The following is a 27440-nucleotide window of genomic DNA, read 5'->3' as shown; positions in this document are numbered from 1 at the left end:
TAGAGGAAAAGTTCTCAATTTTTCACAGTTAAGTATGATGTTAGCTACGGTTTTTATATATGACCTTTATTATACTGAGATATGTTCCCTCTAAACCTATTTTGTTCAAGGTTTTTTATCATGAATGGATGTTATACTTTGTCAAAGCAATTTTCTGCATCTTTGAAATGATCATATGGCTTTTATCCTTCTCTTGTTGATGTGATGTATCACAATGATTGATTTATAAATACTGAACCACCCTTGTGTCTGAAGTGTAGATCCCACTTTCTTGGTATTGTTGAATTCATTTTGCTAATATTTTGTTGACGTTTTCACATCTATGTTCATCAGAGATATTGGCATATAGTCCTCTTCTTCTTCAGTGTCTTTTCTGGTTTTGGTATGAGGGTAGGGCTGATCTCATAGAATGAAAGCTCTGCTTCCTCTTCTACTTTTTGGAATAGTTTTAGAAGAATAGGTATTATTTAAATGTTTAACATTCTTTAAATGTTTTCAAGAATTTGTCAAGGCCTCTGGTCCTGGACTTTTGTTTGTTGGGAGCTTCTTGATTATTGATTTTGTTGCTAGTCGTTGGTCTGTTCAAATATCCTATTTCTTCCTGCTTTAATTTTGGTGTTATATATTTCTAGAAATTTATTCATTTATTCTAGGTTACCCACTTTGTTGGCATAAATTTTTTCATAATATTCTCTTGTAGTCCTTTATATTTCTATAATATCAGTTCTTAGTTCTCTTTCATCTCTGATTTCGGTTGAGTCCGCCCTTTCCATGATTGTGGCTAAAAGCTTATCAATTTTGTTTATCTTTTCAAAGAACCAGCTCCTGGTTTCATTAATCTGTTCTCTTTATATATTGTTTTAGTTTCTATTTTCCTTATTTCTGCTCTAAACTTTATTATCTCCTTTATTCTACTGGTTTTGGATTTTGTTTGCTGTTTTATTAATTAATTAATTAATTACTAGCTCTCTTGGGTATAAAGTTAGGTTACTTATTTGATACTTTTTTCTCCTTGAGGTAGGCCTGTCTTGCTCTAACCTTTCTTCTTACAACAGTTTATGCTGCATCCCAAAGGTTTGGATCATTGCGTTTCCATCATCATTTGTCTCCATGTACTTTTAAAAAATTTCCTCCTTGATTTCCTGGTTGCTTATTCATTGTTTAGTAGCATGTTATTAAGCCTCCAAGTATTTGTGGTCTTTCCAGACTTTTTCTTGTGGTTCACTTCTAGTTTCATAGTCTTTTTGTCAGAAAAGATGCATGGTATGACTGAAGTCTTTTTCAATTAATTGATATTGGTTTTGTGGGCTAATGTATGTCTATTCTGGAAAATATTCCATGTGCACTTGAAAAGAATGCATATTCTGCTGTTTTAGGATGGTGCATTCTGAATGCCTCTGTTAGATCCATTTGGTCCAATGTGTGATTCAAAGCTATTTTTTTGTGTGGTTTCTGTTTCAATGAACTATCCTTTGATGTGAGTTGACTGTTAAAGTCCTCTACTATTATTGTATTACTATGGATTACTTCCTTTATGTTTGTTCTTAGCAGCTTTGTGTATTTGAGAGCTCCCACAGTGGGTGCATAAATATTTACAATTGTTATATTTTCTTGTTGGATTGTTCTCTTTATGATTATTTTGTGCCCTTCTATGTTTCTGGTTAGAGTCTTTAAGTCTAATTTTTCCAATGTAAGTATTGCTAATCCAGCTTTCTTTGACTTCCATTTGCATTATAAATGCTTTCCCATCCCTTCACTTTTAATCTGCGTGTGTTCTTAGGTATGAAACGAGTCTCTTATAGGCAGTGTATAGATAAGTTTGACTTTTTAATCTGTTACTGTATGCATTTTAATTGGACTGCTTAGTCCATTTACATTCAAAGTAATTATTGATAGGTATGTATTTATTATCATTTTGTTACTTGTTCTATGGTTGTTTTCATAGTTCTTTGTTCTTTCTTATCTTGCTCTCTTCTCTCATGCTGCTGCCTTTCTTTAGTCATATACTTGGATTTCTTTCTCTTTATTTTTTGTATATCTATTACTGGTTTTTTATTTGTGGTCACTATTAAGTTTATATATACATTCTATGTATATAGCAGTCTATATTCAGTTGATGGTTAATTAAATTTGAACCCATTCTAGAAGCACTGAATTTCTACTTCTCTCACCCTCTTCTTTTAGGTACATGATTTCATGCTTTCCATCCATTTATTTTGTGAGTCCCTTGAGTGATTTTTTTTAAGGGATAATACTTAATCTAGTGCTTCTGTGCTGCTTACTTTTCTTACTCCTACTTATGGTCTTTCTACTCACAAAGTCCCATTTCACATTTATTGTAAGGCTGCTTTAGTGGTGATTAATTCCTTAAGCTTTTGTTTGTCTGGGAAATTCTTTATCTCTCCTTCTATTCTGAATGATAGCCTTGCTGGCTAGAGTATTCTTGTTTGAGGTTTTTTTTTTTTTTCTTTTTTTCTTTCAGCACCTTGAATTTATCATGCTACTCTCTTCTGGCCTGCAAAGTTTCTGCTGAAAACTCAGCTGATAACCTAAAAGGATTTCCCTTGAATGTAACTTTTTTTTTTCCCTTGCTGCCTTTATTTATTATTATTATTATTATTTTACTTGCTGCTTTTAAAATTCTCTCTTTAAAGTATCTAGGTGGCACAACTGGCTGAGTGTCTCCCTCTGCCCCTCCCACTTATACTCTCTCTAAAATAAATAAATAAATCTTAAAAATTATAATTCTCTCTTTATCACAGTTTTTAGTTTTAATTACAATGTGACTTGATGTGGACCTCCTTAGGATGATTTTCTTGGGGCTCTCTTTGCCTCCTGGGTCAGGATTTCTCTTTCTTTTCCCAGATTCAGCAAGTTTTTAGCTATTATTTCTTTCTCCCTTCTCTTTCTCTTCTGAAAATCCTATAATGCAAATGTTATTATGCTTAATATTGTTGCTGAGTTTCCTTAATCTATTTTCATTTTTTATTACTCTTTTTTCTCTCTTGTATTCAGATTGATTGCTCTCCATTAACTCTTGTTCACGTAACTGATCCATTCTTCTATTTCCTCTAGTCTACTATTTATTCCCTTTAGTATATTTTTAACTTCATTTATTGAGTTGTTCCTCTCAGACTGATTCTTTTTTAACTCTTTGTTGAGGATCTCACTAAGGTCCTCTATTCCTCTCTCAAGTCTCTCAAGTGATTATCTTTATTACCATTACTTTGAATTTTCTGTCAGTCATATTATTTATGTCCCTTTTGTTTACCTCTCTTGGTCTGATTTTGCCCCGTTCTTTCATTTGAGATATATTGCTCTGTCTCCTTATTTTGTCTAACTATATCTGTTTTTATGTGTTAGGTAAATCAGCTATGTCTCCTAATGTTGAAAGCAGTGACCCTATGAAGAAGAGACCCTAAAGTCTCTGCAACACAATGTCCCTTGTTCATCAGAAACTGGCACTTAAGTGCTGTCTCCTATGTGTGTTGCATGTATTTTTGTGGCTGAGCTGTGTTTGCCTTCAGCTCAGTCATCTGCAATGTCTCTCTTTGCCAGTTGTCAATGACTCTCTTTGCCAGTTGTGGGCAGGATTTGATCCCTGTGTTGTTAATAGGTCAGTCTAGAGCCTCATTGGATTGAGTCAGACCAGGCATTTGCCAGAGCTGTGGTAACACCAAATTTCAGGGCACTCTTCTTATGCTGTCCCCTGAGAAGATTTCACTGGTGCGTAAGACTGGCACAAATCCTACCAGATGTCCACCCCAACCCACTGTTGGGGCTATATTCAGACTGGTTTGTGTGGTTATCTTCCCCTCTCCCTGGGCAAGACTCATTTTGGCGTGGATGGCCCCTGTTGGGGCTGCTTGCATACTACCAGGCTTGTGACACAGCTTTGGATGACTTCTCTCAAGGGTGTGTTTGTGGATTGGGGTTTGCCTGGGAATTCAGTCAGGGTACGCAGTGCCAGCAGGCCCATGCTGGTCCACTGCAGGAGGGGACCTGCAGCCACTTGGAAAAACTGCCCAGGCTGATGGGGTTGGAGGATGTGGATGCACATAAATGCATGAAGGCAAGGTACACTTTTAACAAACTAGGTGGAAGATGTTCCCACCACACTGGTCACAACAGATGTCCCTATATCTAGGCTAGGAGATCAGGGAGGGAAATGGTGTCCACCAGCTCCTATGCTCTTGGAGAGTTCTCCTAAAGATCCCTGACCCTCCAGCAGAACCTCTGAGATTAGTAAATAAATCTCCTTCCTGTAAACCCCTAGCATTTTTCAAACTGTTGCTGTGATGCTGTATCTCAGTGGGCCTGTTTCTTGTGCTGTCTCTTTAGGGGTGGGGACTTTGTTTCCTATTGCTCTCTAGCTCTCCCAAGTAGAGTACACTGATTTCTAAGGTTTCTGGGGTTAAGCCCCACTTATTCTAAGATCTCTTGAAGTCAGACCCTTCTGGTTTTCAAAGCCAAGTATTATGGGGATTCATCTTCACAATGTGAGTCCCTCATGCCTGGGGTGTCTGGCATGGGTCTGCTCCTCTCCTGTCTCTATGACTGCCTCATTCCTCTCTCTCACAGGCAGTTCTGTGTATCCATTGGATTCCCATCCATGTCTTTACCTTTTCTTCCCTCCTCAATGCAGCCTCTCCTCTACACTTACTGTGTAACATCTGTTCTGGTAGTCTTTGCATTTTTTTTCTAGTTTATTTACACTGATGTGGGGGTTATCTAGTTGAATCTGTGGGACAAGGTGAGCCCAGGCTCCTCCTATTCTGCAATCTTCCCTGGAATTTCCCCTGGATTTCTTTAGTTATTTTGGTGCTTAGAATATATCCTTTTATGAGTTTACAGAGAATACTTTTCAAAAGTTGACAGATGTATTATTATTTTTTTGTGTGGTTATCAGTTGTTGTTGTTTTTTTTAATTTGTCCAGGTAATTTCAACGAGGAAAGATGGATTATTCAGCACTTATAGGTGGTCAAATGCTCCTCTAATCAAAATCATTTATAAATGTTTAAAATAAGTTTTGCACATTGATTGCTGACTCATTTCTAGACATTAATAATAAAGCAGCAGAAATAGAAATTAAGAAAACAATCCCATTTACAATTGCATCAAAATAATTATATACTTAGGAATAAATCTAACCAAAGGAAAAAAAGACTTGCACTCTGAAAACTATAAAACATTGATGAAATACATCAAAGACAACTCAAAGAAATAGAAAGATGTTCCATGCTTCTGAACCAGAAGAAAATATATTGTTAACATGTCTGTACTACCCAAAGCTATCTACACATTTAATACAGTCCCTATTAAAATACCACCAGCCTTTTTCACAGAGATAGAACAAACAATCCCAACATTTTTAAAGGAGCCACAAAAGTATTTGAAATGCCAAAGCAACCTTGAAAAAGAAAAGAAAGTTAGAGGCATCACAGTTCCAGACTTCAAGGTACATTATGAAGCTACAGTGATCAAAACAGTTTGGTACTGGCACAAAAATAGGCCCATAGATCAATGGGACAGAATAGAAAGCACAGAAATATACCCACAATTGTATGGTAAATTAATGTTCAACAAACCAAGAAAGAATATCCAATGAGAAACAGTCCCTTCAACAAATGGTGTTGGGAAAACTCTATGGCTACATGCAAAAGAATGAAGTTGTACCATTTTCTTATACCATACACAAAAATAAATTCAAAATGGATTAAAGGCTTCAATGTTAGACATGAAACCATAAAAATCCTAGAAAAGAGTGCAAACAGAAATGTCTCTAACATCAGCCATAACAACTTTTTAAAGATGTGCCTCCTGAGGCACGGGAAAGAAAAGCAAAGACAAACTATTGGAACTACATCAAAATGAGAAGCTTTTACACAGTGAAGGAAACAACAAAACTAAAAGACAACCTACTGAATGGGAGAACATATTTGCAAATGACATACCTGATAAAGGGTTAGAATCCAAAATATGTAAAGAACTGATACTGGGGCGCCTGGGTGGCTCAGTGGGTTAAAGCTTCTGCCTTCAGCTCAGGTCATGATCCCAGGGTCTTGGGATCGAGCCTCACATCGGGCTCTCTGCTCAGTGGAGAGCCTGCTTCCTCCTCTCTCTCTCTCTGTGCCTCTCTGCCTACTTGGGATCGCTGTCTGTCAAATAAATATATAAAGTCTTTAAAAAAAAGAACTGATACAACTTAACACCCAACAAACAAATAATCTGATTAAAAATGAGCAGAAGACAGGAACAGATATTTGGCCAATAGACCTATGAAAAGAAGCTCAACATTACTCATCATCAAGAAAATGTAAATCAAAATTATAATGAGATATCACCTCACCTGTCAGAATGGCTAAAATCCAAAACACAAGAAACAACTAGTATTGGTGAGGATGTAGAGGGAAAGAAACTCTCATGCATCATTGGTGGGAATGCAAACTGGTGCAGTTTGGAAAACAGTATGGATGTTCCTCAAAAAGTTAAAAATAAAACTACTATAGATCCAGTAATTACACTACTGGATTTTTAACTAAAAACTACCAAAAAAACCCTAATTCAAAGGGATACATGTATCCCTCTGTTTATAGCATTATTATTTGCAATTACCAAATTACAGATATTGCCCAAGTGGTCTTCTATAGATGGATAAATAAAGAAGATGTGCTATACATATACAATGAAATATTATTCAGGCAAAATGTTAAGAATGAAATCTTGCCATTTGCAATGACATGGATAGAACTAAGAGTATAATGTTAAATGAAATAAGTCAGTCAGAGAAAGACAAACACATATGATTTCATTCATAGATGGAATTTAAGAACTAAAGCAAATGAGAAAAGGAAAAAAAGAGAGGAGAGATAAGCTAAGAAACAGACTTTTAACTACAGAGAAGAAACTGATGGTTACCAGAGGGGCTGGGGGTGAGGAGATGCATGAAATAGATGATGTCATGATGGAACACTGGTGAAATACGGAACTGCTGAATCTGTTGTACACCTGAATTATACACCTATATTGTACGCCTGAAACTAACATAACACTGTATATTAACTATACTGGAATTAAATTTAAAAAATAAAATAAAAAAAGACTGGTTCTACTACTTAATCTTGGGTGACCCAGAAAATATGTTTGGTTTGTCTTCTTTCTTTAGACTAATCATGCCCACAGATTAGGCATGCCCACAGAGCCCCCTTGCTCAAAAGGAACTCACTGAGAAAAAGCAGGCTTCTGGGTCTTTCTTGCCTCCTTACTTCAAAAATTCTTCTCAAAGAATTAGAAGAGCTGTCTTCTTCCCTTTTTGCTGTTAGAACTGTAGCACTGTCATGGCTCTGTGAACATACTGTCAACATCCCACAGCCTTGACCTGATGCCTTGCATACAGTGGATGCAACCAAGGGTGTGGGCATGGTAATGATCAGATGAGGGGCAGGATAGAACTTATATTTGTTAAATTAATAACTGAAGAGGAATCAGTTGTTTTTGTCAATAATTAAGATCACCATTTCTTCAGTAGCAGGAGATCTGAATCCCAGTTCTTCTACTTAGAACCTTTATCAATTTGGGAGAATCACTTACTTTTTCTGGACCTCAGTTTCCTTGTCTACCAAATGGCACTAGAACTACTTGCTTTGCATATCCTGTCAAATGATACATGAAATAGTGTAAATGAAAGCACTTTGTGGGAAAAAAAAGAAAACACTTCGTGAATGTTTGTCATTCTATCTCTCCCCTTTAATTTCTCACTCCCAGTGTGCCCTATCATGTTCAGGAGTCCTCACACATTTGAGTAGCTGATTATCCATTTGCTGGGGCAACTGATAGTGACACATATTAGGGGTCTGGAATAATAATTTTGCTTTGGCATTCTTCTGAAAGTTCTAAGAAATGCCATCAGGTTCTAGAGATTTAGTGACACTCTATTAGGTCAGACACAGGCAAATTTTTGATAAGTTGGAAAATTACTTCAAATTCTGAGAGAGCCGAGGAGATGTTAGAGAAATATCCTGACCAACTGAGAATAAATTTATTAGACCAGGGAAAGGATTTTTAACCCTACAGGGGTTGAAATACACTGGTATTGTGAACCCACCTTTTATTGTATCAAATCTCCCAGGTGTAGAGTGCCTATAACTATGTTTAAGACCAAAGTGATTCAAAATATTTTGAGTTTGAACAATTATGGTAAATCTTCAGGACTTTCCCTTGAAACTGCTTTAGGACTCTAGGACCTAACAAAATGTAGAAACCAGGGGAGACAAATTGTCATGTCTGGTGATGGAAAGTGGCCCAGATCCCTGAATATCTCTCTCTCTAATTCACATGGCAGCACATAGCACATGTCCCATCCTATTCCTTCCTGGAAGTCTGAAGGTGGTATGGCCTTACCTGTTGAGGGCATATTCCTCCTCCTTGTTCCTGTGTCCCTGTCACTGCTAACCATGATGGCACTGAGCTGGGGGCTGGGGTCTTCAGGAATGACAATTGTTTGACACTGCTGTTTCCTGGTGGTGCTGGAGGCCCTATCACTCCACCTACATGTGACGGAGGAGATGTAGGCTGGGCTGCTGTGCCCCAGGGTATGCAGCAGGGAGGTGTGATCTCCTTGTTATTCTTGGACCACTGAGGGGAGCCAAAGGCCTGAAAGGAGGAGAGAACTCACAGGTGGAGACAGGTCTCACTGAGGACTGGTGCTTACTCTTCTGGGAGGAGTTAGTGTTGGTTGGCTACTACCTAACACATGGGTCACGCCCACAAGATTTTCTGGGTGCTACTTGGCCAGGCCTCCTGGGCAGCTAGGCCTCATTGGATCTGAAGACACTGAGCTCCTGGGGCTTGAGTGACAATGGTAGCTGTATTCTTCATTCATATGAAATTGCCAGCATGCATAGAGGGAAACACTTGGAATCGTAAGAATCTGGGTGGACACAGGATGAGAGCTTGCTAGGAGTCAGTCCTGTTCTGGGCTGTTACTGTGTACAGGGACATGTTCTGCTGGCCACTGCAGTCCTGGATGTCTCTGAGGACTGGTAGAGTAGATTGGTAATTTAGGAGACTTCAGGCCTGGTTTAGGAAATAGTGGCACTGGTAGAGGTAGGAGCCTGGCAGTGGACAGTGCTCAGGTGGTTGTTGAGGGTCATGGTCTAGTTGGTGGATGTGCTGGGGATGATGAAGGTGGTTTTGCTTAGGTTCACAGTGTCCGATATATTCACCCAATGTTTGCAAACCTCCATGATCTGAAAATATTTCATTTGTGTATTATGGGAAAAATCAAGTAAGTATGTCATGGTGTCAGCAGGGTGGTTTAGGGTGTCAATCCTAGTGATTCTCAGCATCTATGGTAACTATGCTCTTTAATAGGTTGATGAAATCCCACCAGTCTGCTTTGTTCACCAACATGTTTTTCCCTTTTAAATCACTTATCAAGTTCACCTGGGCCATATCATCTAAACAGGTAAAAATGTTGCTTCTTTCTACTTAATCCCCATTTCTGCTTCATGGTCATCTAGCGTCTTCAGCCTGCACAAAGGATGTGGCAAGTCTGTGTCACAGTTAAAAAGCCTAGTTATCGGGCACCTGGGTGGCTCAGTGGGTTAAGCCGCTGCCTTCGGCTCGGGTCATGATCCTGGGGTCCTGGGATCGAGTCCCGCATCGGGTTCTCTGCTCAGCGGGGAGCCTGCTTTCTCCTCTCTCTCTGCCTGCTTCTCTGCCTGCTTGTGATCTCTCTCTGTCAAATAAATAAATAAAATCTTAAAAAAAAAGCCTAGTTATCTTTTTCCCTGCACTTAATAAATATTTAGCTGGCAAACCTTGTTTTTGTGAAATATACCATATATGATCACATTCAGAAGCTCCCGTGGTTATCATTTTGTATAGTTGTTCTCATTATCTCTATGTGCATTTAATTTTAAGTCTTGGCTTTTTTCCCCTAATCTTTTTACAATTCATTTTAATATTTGAACATATAAAACAGTCGCATTTTATAAATTAAAATTATTTTAAAAGTACTTTCATGACAGTGGATTTGCCCCTCCCCCACCTGAAATGGTTTTAAAAATCAGTGAAATACATGAAATAATGGTATTCAAGGTATTGGGCTTCAGGGAATGGAAGGTAGTGACACTGAGAGAGAGTAAATGAGCACAGGGAGCCTTATGATTGCTCCAGCTTAGTTCCTAGAGAGAGTTTTGAGGCCACAGCACATTGGCAGAAGAATTCACCTATAGCCCAACAGTTTCCTTGTACTGATAAGATAGAACTGAGAATCAGGGAGCGTGAGGCAGTTGGATTCTCAGGACAGATTGTTGGAGAAGAAAGAGCTATAAAAAGATTAAAATTAAAGTTCCAGAGATCTGCATGTAGTCTCCCTCTGGTAGAATATTGATAATCACAGGTATGTGAGGGAACTACCTGAGGCTTTGGAAGAAATAACAGAAAGAAAATTAGAAACAATAATCTCTGGGGGTCACACAGAGTCAGAAATAGGTTCTGTTCCCAAAAGCCAGAGCCAGAAACTTCATAATTCAAAAAGCCTTGAGTAGAGTGCTCAGAAGGGTTTTGACTCTGAAGTGGGGAAAATTATCCCTAGATGCTGTTCTTACTCTGCTTTTTTTTTTTTTTAAGATTTTATTTATTTATTTGACAGAGAGAAATCACAAGCAGATGGAGAGGCAGGCAGAGAGAGAGGGAAGCAGGCTCCCTGCTGAGCAGAGAGCCCGATGCGGGACTTGATCCCAGGACCCTGAGATCATGACCTGAGCTGAAGGCAGCGGCTTAACCCACTGAGCCACCTAGTGCCCCCCTTACTCTGCTTTTTAAATCTTAAAGGCAAGATGAAAAAGGATCAAAATGATGCCAACTAACTTAACTGCATCTGAGAATAAAGCTTAAGAATATCCACTGGAATATAAATATATAGCATCCAATAAGATAAAATGTACAATGTCTGGCATTGGATAAAAAATTATAAAACATACAAAGAAGCAGGAAAATATGATTCAAACTCAGGAGGAAAATAAAAGTCCAGGTTGAAGGGACTTTACATTTTGTTTTATTATGACAAGAGAATGTTGGTTTTAGTTCTCCTTTTATGAAATTTATTGAGTTTACTTTGTGACTTGATATCTGGCCAGTTTTGAAGATGTACTATGGAAATTTCAGGAGAATATTTACTATTATTAGTGTATAAATTTAACATACAGTTATTATGTTGTTTTAAATCTTTTACATTCTTAGCTGTTTGTTTGAACTTAACCTCATTGAGTTACGTGTTGAAGAATTCTAGTATTAGTAGTACGTTTCACCATGTACCTCTTGTCTTTCCAGGAATTTCTGCTTTTTGAGGTATTTCCTACATTATTTAACACATAAATATTTTTGTTATATTTTCATTGTGAATGTGGCCTTTAACATTATAAAGTGCCCCTTTTCTAATTTAATGTATTTTGGGCTGCATTCATCTTTTTATATCAGGATGGTAACACCTACTTATATCCTGCATTTCTGTTGTATATGTTTGTTTATAATTTTTTCCTTTTCTAAATTATTTTGATTTAGATATGTCTTTTAATTAGTCAAATGTCAGTTTTATTTTATGAGCCAATCTCAAATGCTCTTTTTAAAATTAGGAGTTGTCCTTTTACCATTATATAAATAAAATAAATTTTTTAAAGATTTTATTTATTTGACAGAGAGAGATCACAAATAGGCAGAGAGAGAGGGAGAGAGGAGGAAGCAGGCTCCCTGCCGAGCAGAGAGCCCATTGCGGGACTCGATCCCAAGACCCTGGGATCATGACCTGAGCCGAAGGTGTAGGCTTAACCTACTGAGCCACCCAGGCGCCCCTAAAATAATTTTGATATCAATTATTTCCTACCATTTATGTTGTTTTAGTACATATTATTTTTTATTTTCTAGATCTCTTCTCTATGTGACCTGTTTTCCTTGTTCTCTTTTGCTATTTAGGAATATATATACATATATATATATACATAATTTGCACTATTTACTCTATATATGTATTTTTCTCATGGTTATGTTTAATCGAACAAGTTCTATAATATAAAGGGTATACCCTTTTTAAATCTGGATTCTGCCATTTTAAAATCAACTCTAAATAAGACCCTTTGAGAGGAGCCTGGGTGACTCAGGTGGGTAAGCATCCAGCTCTTGGTTTTGGCTTAGGTCATGATCTCATGAGTTGTGAGATCAATCCCCATGTTGGGCTCCGCTCAGTGGAGAGTCTGCTTGAAGATTCTTTCCCTCTGCCCTTGCTCCCACTCTCTCTCTCTAAAATAAATAAATAAATATAATAAATAAATAAGATCCTTTTACTCCCATGTATTACTTATGGAACAATTCATGAGATTTATCTATTTTCATTTATCTCTCTTTTCTCTTCCCATTTTTAGATGTTATTTCTACCTATCAGAACACAGAACACATACATGTTAATCTTCCATGCTTTTTTCCACTTTATATTCTTAGTTGTATAATTGAAAATATTCAATAGTCACCATTAGTTTTTTTTGCCTAAGTATCCCCAGCCATATTTTGACTGGCGAAGGCTAGTCTTCTACTAGATTTATTTGAAAAGATGCATGAATGAATGAAATGTTATCTGAATACTTAGTGATGAAACTGTTTTTCTATAGCCTTTAAAATTGAATGATAGTTTTAGTAGCTTTATTAAGATATCCTAGTTTAGGGGCACCTGGGTGGCTCAATGGGTTAAGCCACTGCCTTTGGCTCAGGTCATGGTCTCAGGGTACTGGGATCGAGCCCGGCATCAGACTCTCTGCTCAGCAGGGAGCCTGCTTTCCCTTCTCCCTCTGCCTGCCTCTCTGCCTACTTGTGATCTCTCTCTCTCTCTCTCTCTCTCTGTCAAATAAATAAATAAATAAATAATCTTAAAAAAAAAAAGAAAAGATATCCTAGTGTAGGCAACTCAGTTATCACTTAAATTAGTCATTTAAGTATTTAGATTCATATCTTTTTATCCAAGGAAAAGCTTTCTTTGATTGTAGTTTTGAATATCATTTATATTTAATCATTTTCGTTTTCTTCTTTAAGGAACAAATTATATTGTCTTTGCTTATTTACTGTATCAAGTCACTAATAATTTTTATCTCTTCATTATTATGTTTTCATCTTCTTGACTGCTTTTTTCACTCATCTTTATGGAGGCATAACCTACATAAAACAAATTATAAAATAAATTACAGTATTTTTAGAGATACAGTTGTATACAACCACATAATAACCAATGACTCTAATCAAAATATAGAATATTACTATCATACTGTAAGTAACATCATTCCTCTTTGTCTCATCCCCAAAGTCACAGCCTCAGGTAACAAGTAATAAACCTATATAATTTCTGATATTATATTTTTGCCTCCTATACTATTCCATCCAAATGAATATGTGCTTTTAACTCGGAATGTTTTTAAGATTCACTTCATATTATCCTATGTATTAGTGGTTCATTCCTTGTTATTGTCAAGTAGATGTCAATAGCACAGATTTATTCTATTTTTAAGAATCTATTCACCAGTTGATGGACATGGAGGTTATTTCAAATGTTTGGATATTATGAATAATGCAGCTGTGAATAATGCAGTCTTAATTCACATGTAAATCTTTTGTGGATTTATGTATTTATTTCTCTTGGGTAAATACCTAGGAATGGGATTGCTGAATTATATAGTAAATGTACATTTAACTTCACAAAGAACTACCAAAGTTTTATCCATCCAATGAGATTTTATCATTTTTCAATCTCACTACTATTTCCTTCACATCTTTGTCAATGCTAAGTTTCACCAGTCTTAAATTTTAGCCATTCTAATGTGTGTGTAATAATTTAATATTATGCTGTTAATTTATATTTCCTGGAGGCCTAGTGGTGGTGTCTGTATGTACCCATTAGCTTTTCATGTATCTTCTTGGCTGAAGTATCTATTAAAATAGTTTGCCAATTTTTAATTAGTTTATGATAGGGTGGCTGGTGACTTGGGCAGCAAAGAATTGCATGAAGAATAGAACAACAAACAGGATAGAGTTTATTCACTCTCTAAGGGAGGAGAGGGGTCAGACATTAAGAGAGATGTTGGCCCTGAGTTTCTGTCAGGCTGGGCCTTTAAAGGGGCTTTGAAGGATATGAGGGTGTTGCAGCTATGTGCATGCAGGGAGCGGGTATGGAAGGGGTCAACCCTTGTTGAGATAGAGCAGGAGGTTGCAAGTTTTTCTAGGGGCTCTGTCTGGTCAGGCTAGAAAAGAATGTGGTCAGGCTAGAAAAGAATGTTTTGTAGTTGGGGTCCACTTTCTGAGATGGAGGGCACTGTGACCTAGAAAAACAGAGTTAGGGCTAAGTGCAGACACCTGTGAGTTTTGTCTGTAAGCTTGGCTTGAGGAGGGGAGAGGGCAGCTTTGAATAGATTCCTTTCAGTTTATTTCTCTTAAAACAAAAAGAGACAAACAAAAAAACAGACTCCTAAGTCCGCATAACAAGCTGGTGGTTGCCAGAGGGGACATAGGGGGAAAGATGGGTGAAATAGATAAAGGAGATCAAGAATATACTTCTCTTGGTGAACACTGAATTGTTGACTTATTAAATTGTACATCTGAAGATAATATAACACTGTATGTTAATTATACTTCAATAAAAATATTTTCTTTATATATTCCATTTACAAGTCTTTGTCAGAGATAAGTCTGCAAACATTTTCTCCAAATCCATGGCTTGACATTTTATTTTCTTAATTTTGTCTTTCAAAGAACAAAAATCCTTAAGTTTGATAGAGGGTATATTGCCTTGTATCCTGTGGTCTTGCTAAATTAAATTATGAGTTCTAGTAGCTGTATTTTTAAATTTTATTTATTTATTTTTAAAATAAACATATAATGTATTTTTTTAAAGATTTTATTTATTTATTTGACAGAGAGAGATCACAAGTAGATGGAGAGGCAGGCAGAGAGAGAGATAGAGGGAAGCAGGCTCCCTGCTGAGTAGAGAGCCCGATGCGGGACTCGATCCCAGGACCCTGAGATCATGACCTGAGCCGAAGGCAGCGGCTTAACCCACTGAGCCACCCAGGCGCCCACATATAATGTATTTTTATCCCCAGGGGTACAGGTCTGTGAATTGCCAGGTTTACACACTTCACAGCACTCACCATAGCACATACCCTCCCCAATGTCCAGCGTCTAGTAACTGTATTTTAATTTCCTTAAGATTTTCAATTCATGTGATCATTTCATATATATTCCTTAGGGATTTCTATGTAATCAACATGTCTTTTTTTTTTTTAATTTAAATTTTAGGTAGTTAACCTACAGTGCAATATTGATTTCTAAAGTAGAATATAGTGATTCTTCACTTAAATGTAACACCCAGTGCTCATCATAACAAGTGTCTTCCTTAATACCCATCACTCATCTAGTCCATCCCCACCCTCTTCCCTCTGTCAACCCAGTTTGTTTTCTATTGTTAAGAGTCTCTTATGGCTTGTTTCCCTCTCTCCTTTTTTTCTTTTCCCCCTTCCCATATGTTCAACTGTTTTCTTTCCTAAATTCTACATATGAGTGAGTTCAACTGGTATTTGTCTTTCTCTGACTTATTTCACTTTTTTTATGGCTGAGTAATGTTCCATTGTATGTGTGTGTGTGTGTGTGTGTGTGTGTGTGTATGTGTGTGTGTTTGTGTATACCACTTTTTCTTTATCCATTCATCAATCAATGAACAGTTAGGCTCTCTATAGTTTGCCTGTTATTAATAATGCTGCTATAAACATAAACATCAGGGTGCATGTATCTGTTCAAATCTGTATTTTTGTATCCTTTGGTTAAATACCTAGTAGTGCAATTGCTGGGCTGTAGGATATTTTTATATTTAACATTTTGAAGAACCTCCATACTGTTCTCAGAGTGCCTGCACCAGTTTGCATTCCTACCAACAGAGCAAGAGGAATACCCTTTCTCCACATCCTTGCCAACATTTATTATTTCTTGTTTTTTTGGATAATAACCATCCTGAGAGGTGTGAGATGGTATCTCATTGTGGTTTTGATTTATATTTCCCTGATGATGAGGGATGTTGATTACCTTTTCATGTGTCTGTTAACCATCTGGATGTCTTCTGTGGAAAAATATCTATTTATGTCTTCTGCCCATTTCTTAATTGGGTTATTTGTTTTTTGGGTGTTGAGATTGATAAGTTCTTTGTAGATTTTGGATACTAACCCTTTATCACCTATGTCATTTAAAAATATCTTCTCCCATTCTGTAGACTGCCTTTTAGTTTTGTTGGTCGTTTCCTTTGCTGTTCAAAAGCTTTTTACCTTGATGAAGTCCTAACAATTCATTTTTGCTTTTGTTTTCCTTGCTGGTGGCAATGTATCTAGTATATCTAATATGGCTGAGGTCAGAGAAGTTACTGTCTGTGTTCTCCCATAGGATTTTGATGGTTTCCTGTCTCAAATTTAGGTCTTTCATCCATCTTTATTTTATTTTTGTGTATGGTATAAGAAAGTGGTCCAGTTTCATTCTTCTGGATGTCGGTGTCCAGTTTTCTCAACACCATTTGTTGAAGAGACTGTCTTTTTTTCCATTAGATATTTTTTCTTGCTTTGTTGAAGATTTGTTGACCATACAGTTGTGGCTCCGTTTCTGGGTTATCTATTCGGTTCCATTGATCTATGTGTCTGTTTTTCTCCAGTACCATACTGTGTTGATGATTAGAGCTCTGTAATATAGCTTGAAATCCAGAATCGTTGATGCCTCCAATTTTGTTTTTCTTTTTCAGAATTGCTTTGGCTATTCAGGGTTTTTTTTTTGTGATTCCATACAAATTTTAGGATTGTTTGTTCCAGCTTTTTGAAAAATGCTGGTGGTATTTTGATGGGGATTGCATTTAATGTGTAGATTGCATTGGGTAGCATAGACATTTTAACAATATTTGTTCTTCCAATCCATGACCATGGAATAATCTTTGTGTCTTCTTCAATTTCTTTCATCAATGCTGTATAGTTTTCAGAGTATAGCTCTGTTATTTCTGTAGTTATATTTGTTTCTAGGTATCTTATTGTTTTTGGTGCAATTGCAAATGGGATCATTTCTTTGATTTCTTTTTATGCTGTTTCATTATTAGTGTATAGAAATGCATATTGATTTTATATCCCAAGACTTTGCTAAATTAACATGTGAGTTCTAGCAATTTTTTTTGTGGACCCTTTTGTATTTTCTACTTTGAGTATCATGTTGTCTACAAATAATGAAAGCTTGAATTCTTCTTTGCCAATTTGGATGCATTTTATTTCTTTTTGTTACCTGATTGTTGAGGCTAGGACTTCTAGTACTATGTTAAATAATAATAGTGTGAGTGGACATCCCTGTTGTATTCCTGACTGTAGAAGAAAAGCTCTAAGTTTTTCCCCATTGAGGATGATATTAGCTTGGGTTTTTCATATATGGCCTTAATGATGTGGAGGTATGTTCCCTCTATCTCTGTTTTGTTGAGGGTTTTTATCAAGAATGGATGTCCTATTTTGTCAAATGCTTTTCCCACCACTATTGAGAGGACCATATGATTCTTATCCTGTCTTTTATTAATACAGTGTATTATGTTGATTGATTTGTGAATATTGAACCACTCCTGCAGTCCAAGAATAATTCCCACTTGATTGTGGTGAATGATTCTTTTAATGTACTGTTGAATTCAATTTGTTAGTATTTTTTTGAGAATTTTTACATCCCTGTTCATCAGGGACATTGGTCTGTAATCTCCTTCTAAGTGGGGTCTTTGTCTGGTTTTGGAATCAAGGTCATGCTGGCTTCATAGAATGAGTCTGTATGTTTTCCTTTCATTTCTATTTTTGGGAAGAGTTTGAGAAGAATAAGTATTAACCCTTCTTTAAATGTCTGGTAGAATTCCTCTGGGAAGCCATCTGGCTCTGGACTTTTGTTTGTTGGGAAATTTTTGATGACTGATCAAGTTTCTTTGTTGGTTATTGGTCTGTTCAAATTTTTCGTTTCTTCCTTGTTTCAGTTTTGTACTTTGTATGTTTTAGGGATATATGCATTTCTTCCAGATTGTCCAATTTGTTGGCATATAGTTTTCTATAATATTCTTTTATAATTGTATTTCTGTGGTATTTGTTGTGATCTCTTATCAAAAAGTTTGGCTAGGGGTTTATCAATTTTATTAACTCTTTTGAAAAATCAGCTCCTAGTTTTGTTAATCCATTCTACTGGGTGTTTGTTTGTTTCCATATTATTTATTTCTGTTCTAATCTTAATTATTTCCCTTTTGCTGGCTTTAGGCTTTATTTACTATTACTTTTAGAGCTCCTTTAAGTATAAGATTAGATTGTGTATTTGAAATTTTTCTTGCTTCTTGAGGTAGGTCTGTACTACAATGTTCTTCCTTCTTAGGACCACCTTTGCTGCATCACAAAAGTTTTGCATTATCATGCTTTCATTTTCATTTGTCTCCATGTATTTTTTAAATTATTTAATTCCTTGGTTAACCCATTCATTCTTTAGTGGGATGTTCTTTAACCTCCAGGTGTTTGAGATATTTTCAATTTTTTTCTTGTGGTTGACTTCCAGTTTCATAGCACAGTCTGAAAATATGCATGGTACAATCTTGATCTTTTTGTGCTTGTGGAGGACAGATTTATAACCCAGTATGTGATCTATTCTGGAGAATGCTTCATGTGCACTTTTGAAGAATGTATATTCTGAGGCTTTAGAATAAAATGTTCTGATATATCTGTTAAGTTGATCTGGTCCAGTGTGTCATTCAAAGCCATTGTTTCCTTGTTGATTTCTGCTTAGATAATCTGTCTATTTTTCTAAGTGGGGTGTTGAAGTCCCCCACTGTTATTGTATTATTATCAATGAGTTTCTTTAAGTTTTTCATTAATTGATTTATATACTTGTGTGCTCCCAATTTGGGGGCATACATATTTACAATTATAAGAACTTCTTGATGAATGGACCCCTTAATTATAATATAATGCCCTTCTTCATCTCTTATTACTGTCTTTGTTTTAAAAATCTAGTTTGTCTGATATAAGTACAGTTACTCTGGCTTTCTTTTGACATCCATTAGCATGGTAGATGGTTCTCCATCTGCTCACTTTCAATCTGCAGGTGTCCTTAAAGCTAAAATGAGTCTCTTGTAGACAGCATATGATGGATCTTATTTTTTTTTAATCCATTCTGACATACTGTGTGTTTTGATTGGTGCATTTAGTCCATTTACCTTCAGGATGATTATTGAGAGCTAGGAATTTTAAGTCCATTTACCTTCAGGATGATTATTGAGAGCTAGGAATTTTATGCTATTGTGTTACATGTTCAAATTGGTGTTTCTGGTGATGTTCTCTGGACTTTTCTAGTCTTTGTTGCTTTGGTCTTTTTTTTTTCCACTCAGATAGTCCTCTTCATAATTTTTTCAAGGCTAGTTAATGGTCATGATCTCCTTTTATTTTGTTTGTCTGGGAAACTCCTTATCTCTCCTTCTATTTTGAATGACAGTCTTGTTAGATAAATAATTCTTGGTTGTATATTATTCCCATTCAACACCTTGAATATTTTCTTCCACTCTTTTCTGGCCTGTAAGTTTCTGTTTACAGATTCACTATAAACCTGATCTGTTTTTCCTTGTGTGTTAAAGACCCCATTTTTCCTTGTTGCTTTCAGGATTCTTTCCTTGTCTGTGTCTTTTGTGAATTTGATTAATATACACCTTGGTGATGGCCAGCTTCTGTTGAATTTAATGGGAGTTCTCTGTGCTTCTTGGATTTTTGATGCCTGTATCCTTCCCCAGATTAGGGAAGATTTCAACTATAATTTGTTCAAAAAAACCTTCTGCCTCTTTATCTCTCTCTGCGTCTTCTGGGACTCCAAAGATATGAATGTTTTAATAAGTTGCTGAGTTCTCTAAGTCTATCTTCATGGTCAATTACCTTTCTTTCCCTCTTCTTTTCTGCTTATTTTCCATAAATTTATCTTCTATATCACTGATTCACTCCTCTGCTTTGTCCACCCTCTTTTTTATGGCCTCCATTTGTGTTTGCATCTTGGTAATAACATTTTTAATTTTGACCTGACTAGATTTTAGTTCTTTTATCTCTTCAGTAAGGGATTCTTTAGTGTCTTTTATGCTTTTCTCAAACCCAGCTAGTATCCTTTAAGTGTTTTTTTTAAAGATTTTATTTATTCATTTGACAGAGAGAAATCACAGGTAGACTGAGAGGCAGGCAGAGAGAGAGAGAGGGAAGCAGGCTCCCTGCTGAGCAGAGAGCTCGATGCGGGACTCAATCCCAGGACCCTGAGATCATGACCTGAGCCAAAGGCAGTGGCTTTACTCACTGAGCCACCCAGACACCCCTAAGTGTTGTTTTAAACTCTAGTGCAGATGTCTTACTTATGTCTGTATTGATTAAATCACTGGCTGTGAGTTCTACATTGTGTTATTTCTTTCAGGATAAATTCCTCTGTCTTGTCATTTTGTCCAGAAAAGAAAAGAAGAAAGAGAAAGAAGAACAACAAAAATAAAAACAAACAAAAAAAACCCCAAAACAATGTGAAAAACAAAGAAAAATTAAAAAAAATACAAAACCCTCCTAGATGCTGGGTGTAGTTTGGTCTGATTGTTGAAAGATTCTAGAGCCCAGAAAAATTAAAATAAAATAAAACATAATAAAATAAAATGAAATTAGGCAAAAATTTTAAAAACATATATGAAAAGTATATATATACATAAATTTTTAAAAATAATTTAAAAATTTTAAAAGGGAATGGGGAAATATAAGAAAATAAATGAAAAAAATAATAAAAATATAAAGTAAAGAATAAAAGTAAAAAGGAAGCTAGATTCTATTTCTCCTAGAGCTGAAGCTTTGTAGCACTCTATGATCAGCAGACTTGGTGCAAGTGAATAGTTTGTGCTGGTCTTCTGGGGAAGGGCCTGATGCACTGATTCTCTGGCAGACTTGAATAGAAATGCTTCTCTGAAAAACAATCTGAGGGGTTTGAAGTGGTGGGGGGGTGGGAGATTGGGGTACCAGGTGGTGGGTATTATAGAGGGCACAGCTTGCATGGAGCACTGGGTGTGGTGAACAAATAATGAATACTGTTTTTCTGAAAATAAATAAATTGGAAAAAAAAAAAAAAGAAAAGAAATGCTTCTCTAGGGACAGGAAGGATGGACTTGCTGTATGCCGCTCTGTCCTTCACTAGGTGGTGCTATTTTGCTCCTTGAAAGGCTTTCAGCACTGATGGGCGGGATGAAAACGGCTGTGCCCTGCTCTCTAGCCTCTGAGTGAAAGACTGAACACTCTACTCTTCAGTGTGTCCTTACAGAAAAACAATCAATCACCCTACTTGTTTCCCTGGTTTGTGTCTGAACCCTATGTTCACCCTGCCCTTGTGGAAGCCTTTTTATCTCAGGTGCATGACTGAGTTTCAAAACTCCAAATTTCAGGGATGCCCAAGGCACAGACCCACACTGTTCCTCAGGGAAGAGTGTCGCCATGCTTGCTGGCCCATCCCAGGATTGTGGTTGCATGACCAGATGGCAGTTCACAGTTTATAGCTGAAAACCAGCACCAAGACCCACAGCCCTTGACAGCTTTGCAACTCCTATGCCTGGGAACAGCTCAGCACCTCGGCACATCCTGTTCTTCTGCAACCCAGAGGATCCTCAGACCACCCCATCACTCCTGAGATTCTGACCCTCTTTGCCACCTGAACACCTTTAATCCAGGCACATCCCCCACAGTAGTGGACTTAAAATTTCAGATTTTGCACTCCTCCACTTCTATTACATTGCAGTAACCTCTATAAGCAGGCTCCTTCCCTGCAGCCACATCCATAGCTATGTCTTCCCCAGGTAAAATTCTGGACCTCCTACCTTCCAAAGGTGGTCACTTTTCTGCTTGCAGACTTGCAATTTTTGTCCTTTCAACCTCTGATTGACTTCTTGGGTTTTCAGAATAATTTGATTACTATCTAACTGTGTTTGAGGGGTGAGATACACTTCAACAATCACGTCTTTTATGAACATGGATAATTTTATTCTTCCTTTCCAATGTCTTTTATTTCTTTTCTTACTTTATTGCAGTTACTGAGATACTTCATATAATGTTGAATAGCATTGCTGAGAGCAAACATCTCTGCCTTGTTTGCCATCTTCAAATAAGAGCATTGGGTTTTTCATCATTGATAGCTCTTGGTAATTTTTATATTGCCTTTAATAATTTAAGAAGTGTTTTTTCATTTGTGACTGTCAGATTTTGTACAGTGCTTTACCTTCATCTACTAAAATTATATGTTTTCTTGTCTTTTGTTCTATTAATATGGTGATTTGAGTTGACTGATTTTTTTTTTTAAGATGATAAACGAAGTTTGAAGTCCTAGTGTCGAACCTGCTGGGGTTGCTGGATTTGTTACATAATATTTTCTGAAAAATTTCTGTATTTATATTCATTGGAATATTGATCTGCAGTTTTCCTTTTTTGTGGTGTCTGTGTGATTTTAGTGTTTCTGAAGTAATGATCTTATATGCATTGGTAAATGTTCACTTTTCTTCTATTCTGAAAGTGTTTATGTAGGATTGCAATTATTCCTCTTTAAATGATATTCACCAGTGAAGCCATGTGGACATTCTTTTATTTTTTCTTATGTCAGTTTTGGTAATTTGTGTCTTTTAATGGATTGATAGTATATGTAAATTTCAAATTTCTGGCAGAAAAATTTTTTGTCATATTCCCTTAGCCTTTTACTGTCTGTAGTATTTGTAGTTATTTCCCCTCTTTTATTTCTGATGCTAGTGATTAGCATATTTTCTCTTTTTGTCTTCATCTTTACTGAGAACCAGGTTTTGGTTTCATTTATTTTCTCTAATTATGGCATATTTACTGTTCACTTGGTATCTGCCCTTGTAGTTAGTTATTTCCTTTGGTTTAATTCTCTTCTTCTTGGCCTGATTTCTTTAGATAAGTCCTTAGATCATGGGTCTTGGGTCTTTTTTTTATTTTTAATATATGCATTTAAAGCTGTAATATTTCCCCTAAGTATTTCTTTAAATGCATCTCACAAATTTCCATATATCATATTTTTGTTATGTTTACTGAAATATTTCCTAATTTTCTTTTTTTAAAAAAATTTTTATTTATTTTTTAAATTTCCTTTCAGGGTTCCAGAATTCATTGTTTATGCACCTCACCCAGTGCTCCATGCAATATGTGCCCCCCATAACACATACCACCAGGCTCATCCAACCTCCCATCCCCCACCCCTCCAAAACCCTCAGATTGTTTTTGAGTCCACAGTCTCTCATGGTTCATCTCCCCCTCCAATTTCCCCCAACTCCCTTCTCCTCTCCATCTCCCCATGCATTCTGTGTTATTTCTTATGCTCCACAATTAAGCAAAACCATATGATAATTGACATTCCCTGCCTGACTCATTTCGCAGCATAATCTCTTCCAGTCCTGTCCATGTTGATACAGAAGTTGGGTATTCATCCTTTCTGATGGAGGCACAATACTCCATAGTATATATGGACCACATCTTCCTTATCCATTCATCCGTTTAAAGGTATCCTGGTTCTTTCCACAGTTTGGTGACTGTGGCCGTTGCAGCTATGAACATTGGGGTACAGATGACCCTTCTTTTCACTACATCTGTATCTTTGGGGTAAATACTCAGTAGTGCAATTGCAGGGTCATAAGGTAGCTCTATTTTTAATTTCTTAAGGAATCTCCACACTGTTCTCCAAAGTGGCTGCACCAACTTGCATTCCCACCAACAGTGTAAGAGGGTCCCCCTTTCTCCACATCCTCTCCAACACATGTTGTTTACTGTCTTACTAATTTTGGCCATTCTAACTGGTGTAAGGTGGTATCTCAATGTGGTTTTGATTTGAATCTCCCTGATGGTTAATGATGATGAACATTTTTTCATGTGTCTGTTAACCATTTGTATGTCTTCATTGGAGAAGTGTCTGCTCATGTCTTCTGTCCATTTTTTGACATGATTATCTGTTTTGTGTGTGTTGAGTTTGAGGAGTTCTTTATAGATCCTGGCTATTAGCCCTTTGTACATCATTTGCAAATATCTTCTCCCATTCCGTGGGCTGCCTCTTTGTTTTGTTGACTGTTTCCTTTGCTGTGCAGAAGCTTTTGATATTGATGAAGTCCCAAAAGTTCATTTTAGCTTTTGTTTCCGTTGCCTTTGGAGACATATCTTGAAAGAAGTTGCTGTGGCTGATATCGAAGAGGTTACTGCCTATGTTCTCCTCTAGGATTCTGATGGATTCCTGCCTCAGATTGGGGTCTTTTATCCATTTCCAGTTTATCTTTGTGTATGGTGTAAGAGAATGGTCGAGTTTAATTCCTCTATATATAGCTGTCCAATTTTCCCCACACCATTTATTGAAGAGACTGTCTTTTTTTCCACTGGATATTTTTTCTTGCTTTGTGGAAGATTATTTGACCAAAGAGTTGAGGGTCCATATCTGGGCTCTGTACTCTGTTCCACTGGTCTATGTGTCTGTTTTTATACCAGTACCATGCTTTCTTGGTGATTACAGCTTTGTAGTAAATCTTGAATTCAGGCAACATGATGCCCCCAGTTTTGTTTTTCTTTTTTGACTCATAATTTTCTTTTTCTTTCACTCAGTATTATTTAGAAGTGTGCTCATTTTTTTAAAAAATGGAGATTTCTTATAGATATATCTTATTGCTTTTGATTTCTAATTTAACTTCTGGTTAGAAAACACACTCTATACTATGTCTATCATTTTAAATTTACTGATATGACTTTATGCATGTGTGCTTCATTTAGATTAATAATTACATTATGGTGGACATAAAAATAATGTATACTTTGTGGTTGTTGGCTATAGTTTAAAGTGGTTGATAGTGTTTTTTGGTTTTCCTATGTCTTTGATGATTTTATCTAGTTGTTTTATCAATTGCTGAGAGAACAATCTTACATCTGTTGGGGGAAGCAGCCATCCTGTAACCTGCCATGTGTATGGCCACCTGAATACCCAGTCTGCCAGCAACAGAAAACACTAAGTCCTCAATGTAGCACCATTGCTCAGGGTGATCAGGCACCTGCCTGATGACAGGTTGATTAGGGTGGTCTGCATCCATCATGGAAGGGGCAGCTTTTTGGTTTTGTTAGAATAGATTCTTCATGTTGAGGGAACAGCCATCACATGACCTGCCACCCCTCTCCGGGCACAATCAATGCCCTGGGCCTGAAACATTTCCCTATATAGAAACATGGGTGATGAAGTTGTTGCTTGGTCCTATAGTCTTCTTTCTTATTTGGAAAAACCTGCCTCTGTCCTGGATATGCAGTAAACTTCTTTTTATTGTTCGAGCATGTATGTCATATGGTACCTGGCCAGCCCCACCCCCACTATAAGGAAATGGGGTCTTTGCCTATAGTATGAAAGGGATGGGTGCAGTCCATCATCGTGTGTCAGGTATTAGGAGGGATCAACAAGTCATGGAAGACCAGTGCACACTATAGACCTTGATCTTGCTGTGACTCTTTTGTGAACAAAGTGTTGTTCTAGCCAGTGCTTTAGGTTTTGAGTCTTCCTTGGCAAATCCAAACCCACAGAAGATATAGTGGCTAGATGTCTGTGGGCTCCTACATATAGGTGCTAGCATTATTATGATCTCTGATGTCATGCATATGGTAGGAATCTTCACTTGGGATTGGTAACTGGATCTTCCTAGTCTTGACAATATCTCTACTATGACTGTGGGATTCTCTCTCTCTAGTTCTATCAATTTTTGCTTTATATACTCCATAGCTATTATTAGCATAGATATATTTTTAAGAGTTAAGTCTTATGATGAATTATCCCCTTAATCATTATGAAATGTCCCATTTTATTTTTCATACTGCTCATTGTCATCAATATGTTTTGTATTAAATAGTTACTTTAGTCTTTTATGCATACTGCTTGTATGATATACATTTTAATTCACTTACTTTCATCATACCTGTGTTTTTATATGTGAAATATGTCTCTTGTATACAGCATGTAGTTGATTCTTGCTTTTTATGCATTTTTATAATACCTACCTTTTATTATAGTGCTTAGTTCATTAAAGTTTAATATAATTATTGCTATTGGTTCATGTTTACCATTTTAATATTTGTATTTATTCTTTCTGCTTTTCATCCCTCTTTTCCTTTTTCTTGTCTTTTAAAATATTATTTGACTAAGTTTTAGTATTTCATTTAAATATTTTTACTGGCTTTTTTGCTATACTTATTTGATTTGCTTCTTCAATGACTTCTCTAGGGATTTATTTTAACTATATTACCTTGGGTGAGTTATGGCAAGACCAGACACACATTGATAGAGAAAAACAAGAGTTTTACAGCTTGTTTTAGTTACAGTTCTCTGGAGAGGATAGAATACATTATCCATGGCTATACCGGGCAAGCACTAGACACAGAGGGAGGGTGGGCAACTGTGGGCAAGCACCTTTATTATGGTTTCTATGGAAGAAATGGTGAGGCAAGACAAAGAGGCTTAGGATTGGCTAGTTTGAAATAACTCAGTGAGTTTTGGAGCATAGGGCCTGTCCCTGGTTGTCTGGTATCTGGCCCTGAGGCACTTAGGGCAGATATATTGTTGCTCTGAGTTTGAGAACTTGATAAGAGATGTGGCTGGGAAGACTGTGTTTTAAAAACCATATTAAAATATTATAGCTACATCCTTAACACTTCACAATCTACTTTGAGTTAATGTGGCATGACTTTAAATAAATGTAGAAATTTGGCAACCATAAAGGTCAGTTGCTCTCCTTCTCATCTTTTATGCTATAGTTATTATAGGTATTATGGTACCATAGATTATAGAACCTAAAAGATGTTATAAAGTTTGTTTTAAATTGTCATATGTGTTTTGAAGGAATCTAAAGGGGAAAAAATGTTTTTACATTTACCATTTATTATGCTCTTTATTCCTTTTGGAGGATCCAAGTTTCCATCTGGTTTCAACTTCCTTCTGCCTGAATAACTTCCTTTGCTACTTCCTATAATGTAAGCTTAATAGTAACACATTCCTTTGTTTTACTTTCATTTGAAAAAGTCATCATTTTCCCTTCATTATTGAAGGGAAAAAGAAAATATCATTGACAGATCTAATTTTGCATTCAGCATTTTAAATATGTTTCATTTTCTTCTGGCCTCTAGATGTCTGATGAATAGCTAACTATTAATTGAATCATTGTTCTTCTATACACAATATGCCATTTTCTTGTTGCTGATTTCAAGATTCTCTTTTTTTCCACATTCAACTGTTTGATGATGAAATGCCCAAACAGAGATTGCTTAAATCTTTTTTTTTAAAGATTTTATTTAACCATTTGACAGAGAGA

This window comes from Neovison vison, chromosome X (assembly GCF_020171115.1).
Source record: "Neovison vison isolate M4711 chromosome X, ASM_NN_V1, whole genome shotgun sequence".
In the NCBI taxonomy this organism is placed as follows: Eukaryota; Metazoa; Chordata; class Mammalia; order Carnivora; family Mustelidae; genus Neogale; species Neogale vison.
This window is presented reverse-complemented; position numbering follows the sequence as displayed.